Source organism: Phyllostomus hastatus, unplaced genomic scaffold (genome assembly GCF_019186645.2).
Source record: "Phyllostomus hastatus isolate PE091 unplaced genomic scaffold, TTU_PhHast_1.1 phas_scaffold_216, whole genome shotgun sequence".
NCBI classification, from domain to species: Eukaryota; Metazoa; Chordata; class Mammalia; order Chiroptera; family Phyllostomidae; genus Phyllostomus; species Phyllostomus hastatus.
In genome coordinates this window covers 16726185-16738517 of record NW_025334018.1, presented here as the reverse complement: position 1 = coordinate 16738517, position 12333 = coordinate 16726185, and the positions used below count along the sequence as shown (strand labels likewise).

General features: G+C 50.2%; 1 protein-coding gene across 1 annotated transcript in view; it reads left to right on the top strand.

Annotated features, from left to right (window-relative positions):
* Window positions 1-9571: 9571 nt before the first annotated feature.
* GPSM2 (G protein signaling modulator 2) overlaps window positions 9572-12333 on the top strand; it is a 41670-nt gene continuing 38908 nt past the window's right edge. The window contains exon 1 of the mRNA XM_045816534.1: window positions 9572-9590. The gene's annotated coding sequence lies outside the window, so the exon portion shown is untranslated. The remainder of the gene's footprint in view (window positions 9591-12333) is intronic.

Below are 12333 nucleotides of genomic sequence, written 5' to 3'. Positions count from 1 at the left end.
CAAAAATATTTAGTTTCGCTCTTTTAATTTTCAAATTCTCTCCCTGTATTTTTAGCTCAAGATTTCTATTTGCCCATGAAAGCAAATAGGAAATGTCTCAGAACAGTGGGCGCGGGCCCACCCCCAGAGGTCAGGTGCTCGTGGGCTTTGTGGCCGGCGGGTGGTGTGTCTCGATTAAAATAGGCTCAACGGTAATATGATACGGGCTTCTCGTGCGGTGACTGCGTTTGAGGATGCTCTGGTAATGCTATCGGCTCGCTGTGTCTCAGAAATGTGGGGTACGCTCAAGTGCGGCAGGGTCTGTGCCTGTAACCGCACACCACCGGCGTGGCCGCGGCCTGTTACGGCTGAGTGGCAGCAGGGAGACGCTGACGGTCGCAGCCACCGACCCAGCCCTCCCCCGAGAGCCAGATGGATCTATTATTTATAGTCAGTCTTAGGGGTGTGGGCCTCCTGCCGGTGCGCTGGAGTTTGATGACCAGCTGTTACAAAGTATTTATCCAAAACTATTTTAAAAGTCAGACCAAAAAAAAAAAAACCTCTTCTGAAGCTGTGATCAAACAGTGTTTGGAGAACCTTCTTGCTTTCCTTGCCCTTCCGGGCTCAGCGCTGTCTTCTCACCCAGTTTCCCGGCGCCGTAGCCACGCAGTCATCACTGATAGTCGAGTTGGCGCCCTACGCCGTGGCCTTGTCTGTGCTTCGGGGGCGTTTAGAAGACTCCTGCCCACTGATTTTCCAAAAATAACTCTAAGGGCAAATTTTAAAACACTGATGTAAAGAGATACAGTTTTTAAAAAAGACTTTGTCCCTTTGCTAAACTTCCTTGCTTCAGTTTGGCAACCTCTGCCTGGAGATAAGAAGAGCCAGAATAGTTTAGCAAAATTCCTTCTCTTTTCTCAATATTTAAAGACTTAGCCTTCCCTACCACCCACCTTCCACTCCCGGCCTAAAGGAAGACCACTGACTTAAAATTGTAAATTAAAAAAATATAATGAATGGAATGTCAAACATACTGTATATCGATGCCTGATCTATGCTCCTCAAGATGATTTTTTAAAAGATTTTATTTATTTTCTTTTTAAACAGATGGGAAGGGAGAGAAAGAGAGGGAGAGAAACATCAATGTGTGATTGCTTTTCACACATTGCCCTGCCACGGGGGACCTGGCCCACAACCCAGGCATGTGCCCTCACTGGGAATCGAACTGGCAACCCTTTGGTTTACAGGCCAACACTCAATCCACTGAGCCACACCAGCCAGGGCAAGATAATTTCTAAGAGTTATGATTTTGATAAAAAGTCTGTCCTTGCATTGAGAAAAGAGAAATCTAGAGGACGGACTCCCAAAATCTCAGTGTGGTAGGATTACAGGTAAATTTTATTTTCTTATTAGAGCTGCTCATTCATTTATCAAGAAAATACTTCAGAACATACCTATCCATTGTAAGTCATGACGCTAGGTCCTGGAACGAAGAGGGAATGTAGGAAATGGTTAGGAGTGTGCACTTTGGTGCCAGACTTTGTAGCTCGGCTCTCCTGCCCACTGGCTGTGCAACCTTGGGCAAGTTGCTTCACTGCTCTGTTCATCAGTGTGTCCATCTGTAAAATGGGGATATTAATAACAGTGCTACATAGGGTTGTGAGGATTTGGGGAACTGATTTTTTTTTAAATCAGCACCTCCACTGCACTTACTATGTGCCTTATACTGTTCGGAACACTTTACAAAATTAATTCATTAGTTGTATGCAAAGGATTTAGAATATTGTACATTGTAAATGGTGCCAGGGGCCATGACAGACAGGAAGTGAACATAAGACAAGAAGGGAAGAGCTTTCTGAGGGTGTGTGCTTTTCAAGCCGGGCCTGAGGGACGCAGAGCCAGCCGGGCTGACTCGGGCCGAGGGTCTGGGCTGAGCGGCCGGCATGTGAAGGAAGGCCGGCGGCTGAAACAGCACGCTGCGTCCTGGCGGGCCGGAAGGAGCTGGTTGGGTGGTGACCATGGAGGCCAAGGGGATGGGTGTCTCCGAGGTACCAGACGTATTTTGCAGAGAAGAGCAGCAGAACCTGGCAGTGTGCTTTGAAGGTGGTAAGGGCGAGGGAGGAATTAACCATGACTCCTTTGTCCCGCTTTCTTGTGTTTTCCAAGCATTTTATAGTAAATTATCATGTGAATCGCTCAGAAAGTGACCCCCGAGAGCAAAGGAGATGAACTGATAGAAAAGGAAATGTAGATGGCATTTAAAGGTAGGAAAACCTGGTCACCTTCCTTAGAGCATGTGGTTCTGTGCCGCTCTTTAGAGCGGCAATTCTCAACCTTTTTTTTCTCACGGCACACACAAACTAATTATTGAAATTCTGCCACACACCAGAAAATGTCGTTCTGGCCGACCTGACAAAAGATAGTTTCAATTTTGGTTTGTTCACACCAGACGGATGTTGTTGTGTTGGCTGTTGTCTTTTTTTTTTTCTTTTTTTATTCAACAATCTCAGGGAAGAGAGGTCAGTGCCCCTGACTAAACTGTCAGGTGTTGAATGTTTTACAAATGCTCGAGGGCCTACTATGTGCTGGACCCTTTGTATCATCTCATCCACTATCTCTGGCTTGGTCATACCTGTAGCCAACTGACACTTACTGTGTCCTCATGAACCACTTTCCACAGCCGTCTGCACCTCAGGGAGGCCCCTCTTGCTCTGGGGAAAACAGGACGTGAGTTTGAATCTGAATCCTGCTGCCTTCCAGGTCCCCACCTTCGGGCAGTTTCCCTAACTTCCCTGAGTCTTTCTTTTCTCAAAGGGTCCATGTGGGAACACGGTAAGGGATGATGCATTCATTAAGTCCAGTGTCCGTCATGCCGTCAGCAAATGAGAGCGAAGTCCTCAGGCCTTGTAGACCCCCCACCCCCAGCCTCACCCCGATGAGCCAGCTGTACACATGCAGAAAGTCGTGCAGGTGGGGACACTCTCAAGTGAGGGCGTGTGCTGGAGCTGGGTTCGAGCTTTAATGCATGCGCAGGGTTCAGAACCGTGTGTGGGGCATAACATCCGATAAATACTAGCTTTAAAAATTATGAACTATGACATAAAATATAGCTTTCAGTATCCTCAAAATTTTAGCTTTTTTAAGTCGATCTGCATCGTTTTCTTTTAAGAGAGACAGGTTTAAAATGTAAGTTACGCCCTTGTAGAAAAATAATAGCTCTCAGTATTCCCTAACCCCATTTTTGTAAAAAACACAAAACTCTTTAAATAATAATCAAACAGACGCCCTCACACACGGTTATGAAGTAAACATTGCTGTCAGGCAGTAGTAGCTGCTGCGTGAAAACACGGGAAGTGACGACCACGGAAAGGTCAATAACACTCAACATTTAGCCTTTTGTGGTGGGCTTGTGTGTAGGCTGAGCCAACATGAGTTAACTAGAACTCAAGATATCCACCCAGGGGAGGTCCTCCTTCACCCCCCCCCCCCCGAGCAAGGTCAGCACCTCGGGGACGGGGACGGACCCCCACCTCCTCCTCCACCTCCACCCCTGCGCAGTGCTAGGCAGTGCGGGACAGGAAAGACTTCCCTGCTCCCAAGATGACAGGACTGTGCACCTCCGTGACGCCCTTTATTTAACCCAGAGGGTCCAGCCACTTCAGAAGCTCTAAACAGTCTCAGACACTGCCTTCCCCCTGGGGGAGAGATGGGAGGAGAGGCAGCAGCTGACCCGGAATCACACAGCAGGTCCCTAGCAGTGAGGGTTCGGTCTCTTGGATTCAAGCATGAGGTGGGACGTGAAGCACGTGAACGCTTGCTGAGGGCCTACTACTACGTGCTAGGCCCTGTGTGTCATCCAGTCCTCTGAGGCGCCCCCATAAATACCCTGTCACCCTCCATTAAGACGAGGAGAGGAGCTCAGCTGGGCAGCCAGGGGCGGTCTGGCTCCAGCCCCGCCTTGCTCTGCCTCCTACAGAGCTCGAGTGCTCAGTGGAGGAAAAGTAGAATCCTGCAAGCTCACCAAGCCTTTCTTTTTTAACCAGGTAATTCACTTCCTATCGCTGCTGTAACCGATTGTCAGGAAACTCAGTAGCTTAAAACAACACAAATTCTCTCTCTGTCTGGGGGTCAGAAGTCTGAAACAGGCCTCCCTGGGCTAAATCCACAGTGTCAGCAGGGCTGCGTTCCTCCCTCCAGGCGGGCTCCTGGGGGAGGGAATAGTCCCTGGCATTTTCCTTGGCCTACGGCTCCTTCCTCCATCTTCCAAACCAACGCCTCGAGTCTCTTTGACCTTGATCCTCCTGCTGCCCTCTTTTACTTATAAGGACCGCAAAGCCCCCTTTGGCACGTACTGTAACACACTGGCAGGTTCTGGGGATTAGGGCGTGGACACGTTTGTCCAGAGCTGCTGTTTCGCTTGCCATGGTAACCTGTTTGTATTTGGAGAATTCTTAGAAAACTAGGATCTGTGCCTCCTCGTTTCTCAGCCGGAGCACTACCTTTCGTACCTGGAGAGGGGGTGGGGTGCGGTGGGGAAGGTTCCCCGTACATAGGGCCTCGTCTGGAGAGCAGATGCGTTGAGATCCAGGGAATCCTGGAGGGCATGTCTCCAAAGCGGCCGGTTTTTGAAAACATGAAAACTGGGAACTCTTTCGATACGTGCAACCTACATGGATGCGTCTCCAAACAATCATGTTATTCGAAAGAAGCCAGATCCCCCAAAAGAGTACGTACACATTGTAAAGATTCTGTGTAAGTAAAATGCTCCAACAGGCAAGCCAGTGCACAGTGACAGAGAGCAGATCCTGGGTGCCTGGCGTTGGGGTGGGGCCTGGGGGGGTGGTGCCTGCCAAGGAGCACGGGGACGTTTTTGTGGGTGACAGACATGCTGATTGTAGTGACGATTTCCTAGGCATGTACATGTGTCCTACAAACACCAGCGCTGTGATGAATTGTGCGCTTTAATTATGTGCTGTTTATCATGTGTCAGCTACAGCTCAGTAAAGCTGTTAAATGTAACAGTACATGAAAAAACTTCAAAATCCTCCCAGGCACACGGAACTGCGTACGTGAGGTCAAAGAGCCAGAGAGAAACCGTGCCACGCGGCGGCAACCTCATCCGTGGGGCTCTTCAGAAGAGCCTTGAACACCTCACTCAGATGCTGCCGTCCAGGATGATGGCAGATTTGCCAGCGTAACCCATTCGGGAGTTCATTCTGCATGTTATCTAAGCTGCTTAGCATGGCATGCAAGGTCCTTTGGGAACCGTGGCCGCCAGCCTCTCCGGCCTGTCTTCCCACCACGCCTTGACTCAAAGCTCACACTTCCCCAGCACCGGGCTGGCTGCGGCTGCCAAGCCCACCTGCTATCTTATGTCCCCTCATCTTCGAATGTGCTGGGGCCGCCCCACCTGGGCCGCCCCACCTGGGCCGCCCTTTACCCTGGCCGCCTCTGGCTTCCTTGGCCCAGGGGAGCTGTCACTTCCTCCCACACCCCCTGCACCCCCTGCTACTCGCTGCCTCGGCTGCACTCTCCCCACACCTGTCTCTGCCACCAGCTCCCCTGTACTCCCAGCTGGGGCAGAGACGCGACAGTTACTGCACGGAACTGGAAACGCTCCCAGTGTGTCGTGGAGACATGCACCAGAGCCGGAGGTGTCTGTGGCGGGGGGGGGGGGGCTGGTGGCCCCCAAACAGTAGTTTGGAGGTCGGCAGGCCGGGGATGAAGCATGGCCGGGAGGTGGGTGGCAGTGACCCTCCTGCAGCCCCAGTGAGAGAGTGGTTCCCAGTAGGAGGCAGGACCCCTGTGGGGACTTCAGACCCAGGGGGGCTGTTTCGAGTTATTATGGCTCCAGGGCTGGACGACAGCGGGAACTTGCTGCTGGCCCTCAGGGCCGGGAGGCCAGGGAGGAAGCGGGGCAGGGAGCCGGCCTGCGCACGGGAGAGCCAGCTCCTCCAGAGTGCCGGTGGGACGGTGGGACCTTCGTGAAGAAACGCTGGAGGGCCCGGAGCACCCCTCCCCCGCAGTGCTTCAGCCCCGTGCTCCAGGAACCCAGCGAGGGCCGAGGGCCGTTGTCCTGCCCCAGCCCCCAGCACTCACTCTGCCTGGCCCCTGCTAGCCAAGCGCCCCTGTGCCTTCTCACGCCCTGCGCTTCGTGCTGTGTTCCCCAAATGCCCTGGCTCCTGCCGTTCACTCTGCCCAAAGTGTGTGCCCACCTCCCCCTGTCTACCTGGTTCTGTCTTCCTCACCCCTGGGCACCTCGCTTCCCCCAGCACCACCCCTCGTCACCCAGTCGACACAGGCCTGGTCCCTCGGACAGCACCCTCAGCACTCTGTGTCTCTCCTCAACGACATTTACCACAATGACAAAGTATTGGGGGAGGGAGGGGGAGAGAGGAGGGAAGACCCGTTTGGCTGCCTGTGGACAGTGGAAAGGGGCTACGCTTCAGAAAAGCAGACTCTTCCTAGCTCTGCTCCTCACTGACTGAGGACCTTGAATGCATCATCTAAGCGATTTGAGCCTCAGATTTCTCCGCTGAGAAATGGGGACAAAGGGGATGAAAGGCGAGTGTCTGACCTTCGGTGGGTGCTCAGTAAATGTCAGATCGTTCCCCCACTCCTCTTCCTCCAAACGGAAGGGCGTGTAAGTACAGAAATTAACTGAGAAAGCTGGCTGAGAGTCTTTGCACCCAGTGCGATAGAAAGGAGAACACCAGTGTCTTCTGAGTGGGCGTTAGGGGCTCTGGGAGCTCACAGGTGCCCGAAGGAGAGCCTGCGGTCGGGGGTGGGCAGTGGTGATGGGCTGTGAGTGGGAGCGCTGAAGCGAATTCGTAGGCACTGAGGCGCTCGTGTTGATCAATATTCCTAAAAGACCGATTGTTCTCTGCACGGTCCCGCATGTCCACCTGTCCGCGGGAGGGCTACCCCTGCCTTCTGGGAAGGACTTTGAGCTGACTGGGAAAGGAGGCACCTCCAAAGTACTCCGTTTTTTTTTTATGTTCGAGATCAGGGTCCTACTGATGGGAAAAAAAGATAAGTTTGGGAAGGGTCAGTGACTTCCAGCTGAGGCGGAGTCCAGCCACTCAGGTGCAGAGAATTCTAAATGGCTACAGTTCTGATTCGAATGCTTTGCGCATCAAAGGGAACCTCTGGGCACGTCTGCAATCCCACAATTAAGACTGATAATAGCGTCATAAACCAGTGGGTATGTATTATCTTCAGAGGAGAGCATCTGAGTGCGCGGGCTGTCCTCAAGGCAAACAGACGCCTAGAAGTCAGACACGTGGAAGGGGGCTAGGGGAGCCCGACAGTCTCCCTTCCTTTCCGGGCAATCCGCCCCACTCAGCGACCTTTGGAATGACAGGTTGCTGGGCAGTGCCCTTGTGCAACTCCTTTCGCGCAAGGGCCCCTGGGAGTTCAGGGTCCGTGGCGGCTGCGCAGATGGGCAGCCTCCGCGTCTGCTGGTGAGCAGTGATGGCGTCCACCTCCGCCGGAGGGAACCCCGAACGTGAAACCCTGCGAAAGAACACGGGGCCCTTGCTCGGTTAAAGCCCTGAACTCCTTCGCTTGCTTCTCTTTCTCGTCAGACTTCTTAAACCTTCTTTGTTCCGCAAGTTCTAAGGGATGCCAGGCTCGCCTGCCTTTGCCAGCTCCTGTCCTGGATTTAAAACAGCAAGTTCTGCGTCCCGGGACCACTCAGTCCGGGAGGGGCACACACCCTCGTGTAGCACAGATTCCCTCCCCCCCCGCCCCCCCAAACCCCGAACTTCTCTGCTATCCCCTCACCGCTAAGCACTTAACCCTGTTCCACATCTAAGTACTTTTATAGAAAGCCACCACAAGGAAGTGACAGAGAGGCACACTTATGGGGAATATGCAAATCCATGGTAATTTTTCCTGAGTGTTTAACCTTTTTAATTGCTTTATGTTGTTTTGCATGTTGTAGAAAATGTGAAAAAATAGAGAAAAGTATAAAGCGTTAGAATGCTTCAGTATAATTGTTTCTAGTGTTTATTAAACATTTTACATAGTTGGGCTCATAATGTATAGTTTTGCAACATGCTTTTCTTTAGAAGATTTTTGTTTGCTTATTTTTACAGAGAAGGGAAGGGAGGGAGAAAGAGAGAGAGAAACATTGATGGGTTGCTTCTTGCGCACCCCTAACCCAGACCTGGCCCACAACCCGGGCACGCGGCCTGACTGGGAATCGACGAGTGACCTTCGGTTTGGTTTGCAGAACAAGGGCCATTGCCCTGAGCCACGCCAGTGGCTGCAACGTGCTTTTTAAAGAAATTAGTATTGCCCTGGCTGGCGTAGCTCAGTGGATTGAGCGCAGGCTGCAAACCAAAGCATAGCAGGTTCGATTCCCAGTCAGGGCACATGCTTGGGTTGCAGGCCACGGCCCCCAGCAACCGCACATTGATGTTTCTCTCTTTCTCCCTCCCTTTCCTCTCTAAAAATAAATAAATAAAATCTTTTAAAAAATCAATTAAAAGACCATAACAATTAAAAAAATTAATATCAAGGACACTTCCCCATGTTATTAAAAACTTTGAAATAAATACCTGTTTTAACAGTTATATTTGCTACTGTGGCTGTGCTGTAATTAATCACTTCCCTAATGACATTTAGGTTACATCCAGTTTTTCAATATTTTAAAATAACAGTAAACATCCTTGTCTGTATTTTAAGTTATTTCCTCAGATTCTTAGGCAGGAAAGTATTAGGACAGATTATACATATTTAAATGCTCTTAAAATATGGGGTGGAACAAAAGTAGGTTTATAGTTGTTCGTATGGAAACATGGCACAGTAATCAAAAAATAATAATACAAAAATAAACTGTCTCATGTACTCACAACTATCAACCTACTTTTGCCATCTCCCCCCTCCAATACATAACATTGATTTCAAAATGTCTGTACAAGCAACCACTATATCGATATATCGAGTGATATATCGATACCATCTGTAACACTAAACAGTGACATTTTAAAGATCTTTGTCAAGTACCAAAAAGAGATATTTCAATATTTTATTTGCAATACTTTGATAACTGGTAAGGTTGGACATTTTTCATGTTTACTGGTCATCTGTATTCTTCATTTGCAAACTAGTCCTTTGCTCATTTATTATCACCAGATGACTAGTTTCTTTCTCACGTAAAATAATACGTGTTTACTGTAAAATGTATTGCAAAGTATTAATACTTGTCATGCTTTATAACCTGCTCCTTCGAGAACTCAGTCCGATATACTGTGTCTGTGTCGGCCGGCAGCCGTCCGGGCCGCCGTGGTCAGGGGCTGCGTGGCGTAGCCTTGTGCGGAGGAGCAAGACCTACGTTCCCCAGTCTGCTGGCCATGCGTGCTGAGTCTGGTGTCTCCGGACTAAAAGTGACTGAGTGACGACTGTGATGAGCATCTCATCCATTTGTTTTGCATACTCACCTGACCGTTTATGTAGGTGAAGTCCTGAAATAATGGAATTATTGGGTCGACAGGTACTGAAGCTTTTGATCAATGTTGGAAAATCTCCCTTCAGAATGGCCGCACCAGCTCCCAGCCCCGATGGCGGCAGGTGAGAGGGCTGATCTCACTGTATCCTCACCCACCGTGAGTATTATCATTGTCTCTCAATCCGCACCCTGGTACACCAAAAGGGTGTCCCCTGGTTCTGATCTGCATGTATTTAAACACTCAGCGAGGCTGGAGTTCAGCTGCAGGCCGCCATGGGCCCTCAGAGCTCCCCTGCGACCTGCTGGACCTTGGCCTCTGTCTTTCCAGGCGTCGTTGCCTCTTTTTCTCCTGTGATGTTTCATTGTAAAAGCTCTTTCAAGACTAAAGATTTAGCATTAACCGGTTGTCAGCCACATGTGTCTCTGTTTTTCATTTTCTTTTTGACTTTATTCGAGATAATAGAGAGAGAGATTAAAAGTACAGCCCCATTCACCAGGCGTGGGGGCTTCTGTTTGGGTGTCCTTTTCTGGCGTCCCCTGTTGCCCGGTACACCCATCTCCCAGCTGTCGTGGGCTCGGCTCCTGAAGGTTACAGCCGCCTCCCTCTCTGCGGAGTTTACGCTGGAGAGAGCTGCCGCACCTGTGGGACGTTAAGGGCCCGCCCTGCCCCATGCAGGGGTTCAAAAAGCCGGCTCTGGCTCCGGGAACCTTCAAGGCCTTCCTCTCCAGCAGGTGTTGTCAGTTTGGCTCCAATACACTCATTAAAAAAAAAAAACAACCCAGCTCCCTTCTCTGGAGTGAGGGCTAATTCTGATGTCAGGTTCACGCTCTAGAAGCTAGAGCCCTTCCTCAGTAAATCTTGAGGATCAAAGCCCTGTCTGAGGATGAGCTTCTGGGGAAACCAGTGTGACATTCTGTGAGGTGGGGATGACGTGTGTACCTATGTCGTAGGGTTGTTGGGAGGCTGGAATACCCATGGAAATAATAGCAATGGTGGAGATCACGCTGCACTGGCACGGACTAGGCGTGGTCCTGAGCACTTCCCGTGCATCAGCTCCTCTCGCCCCCGCGTCAGCCCGGGTCAGCCGTGCTCCTCAAGCACATGAAGTGCTCAGAACGGTGCCTGGTCCGTGTTTGGCATCAGTAAGTCTTAGCGCTTGTTATGTACCGATTCACTCTACATTTCAGATGAAAGAGTAAGCCTGTCAGTAGGCTGTTTCCCTGCACTTTGATGTGTTCTTATGCCCCTTTTCTTAGGTATTCCTTCAGAAAACTCCTTCCCCCTATTGTTCCCCCTCTTACTCCAAAAGGTGGAGCCACCAAGTTCACATTCTTGCTGAGAAACTTCACGCCCAATACTCGGACTTTCTTTGGGTCAGGGGAGCCCGATTACTCTCTGTAGACTTTGATGGGAAGGAACCCAGCAAGCGTCACTTGTTCGGTTATTCAGATCAGCCTTGACTCAGTGGGGTCATTTATAACTCAGAGAAAAGTCCGGCTACCCTAGCTTCCTCTGCTTTCAGTGGGAGAGTTGGAGAGGGGTCCTGTCTAGTTCACTGCAGTCAGAAATGGTCGTCTACAGGCGATTTCCTCCACTATCGATTCTGAAAAGTCCAGGTGTCCAGAAAAGGTAAAAGCGTAATACATGAATAGTACAAGAATAATATATATCTACACACACACACACACACATTCAACTAGACTCAATTGCTAACTTTGACTTGTATTTCTCTCGTGCTGAAACATTTGATTGTAAGTTGCAGAAGTCATAGTGCTTTACCTTTAATGATTTCAGCTCGCCTTTCCTGAAAATAAAGACATTTTCCTATAGTCCCATAATTCCATCCCATGTAAGAAAATTGACAGTTAGTCCATAGTACCATCTGATAAACAGTCTACATTCAAATTTCCCCAGTTGTGTCTGAAATGACTTCATGGCCTGCCTCCTGCCCTCTCTCTCTCTCTGATTCAAGGCTCCATCGAGATTCATCCGTTTTGGTTTGTTTCTTTCCATGACCATGCCGTTTATGAAGAGTCTGAGCTAGCTGTAGACTGTCTCAAATTCTGGATTTGTTTCAGAGTGCTCTTTTAAAAATGTATATGTATGAAGTTATTCCCATGCCTAAAACCTTCCACTGGCTACTGTAACATTTAGAAAAGACAGCCCAAATGCGTGACCCTGGCTCTGTGTGGCCTGGTGTGACTTGGTCTGGGAAGTTCTTCTCTCCCTCACTTTACTTAAGGCAGAGCGGCCTTCTCCCGGCTTCTCAAACCCACAAAACTTGCCCTCACAGTACTTTGCATTAGCTGTGCCCTTGGCCTAATGTGCTCTTCCCTGAGTTTGCTGGGAAGTTGGCTCCTTCTTGTAAGTCAGCTCTCAGTTTGAATACCATCTTCTCCCAGTGACTGGTCTTGCCTTGACCCTCAGTGTAAAGCAGCATTCAGTCACCTGCGCTCACATCACCTTCCTTTGACTGCTCTGTGTGGCAGCCATCACAGCCGGACATTTTCCTTGTCACTTACTTTTATTGAACTCCAGGAGAGCAGAGGCTGTATCCTGTCTTGCTCGTTACCATGTTCCCAGCACCTAGCACAGTTCCTGACACGTAGCAGAGACGAAATGCTTGCTGGATATCGTAATGACTAAGCTGAAAGCTGAGGGCTGGAAATACGCCAGCGGCTGAAAGAGGCTGGAGGGGAATATCCAGGCAGAGGGATGGGCCAGGGGAAGGGCCTCGAGAGGCCCTGAGACTTGGTCTGTTCCAGGGCCTGCGACATCCTGTGTGCTTGGAGGGCGGTGAGCCGGGAGCAGAGGGCAACACCGGAGGGCAGAGAGGTGAGCAGGACAAGACGACTTAGGGCTTTGTGGGCCACGGGAGGGAGTCTAGATTTTATTTTAA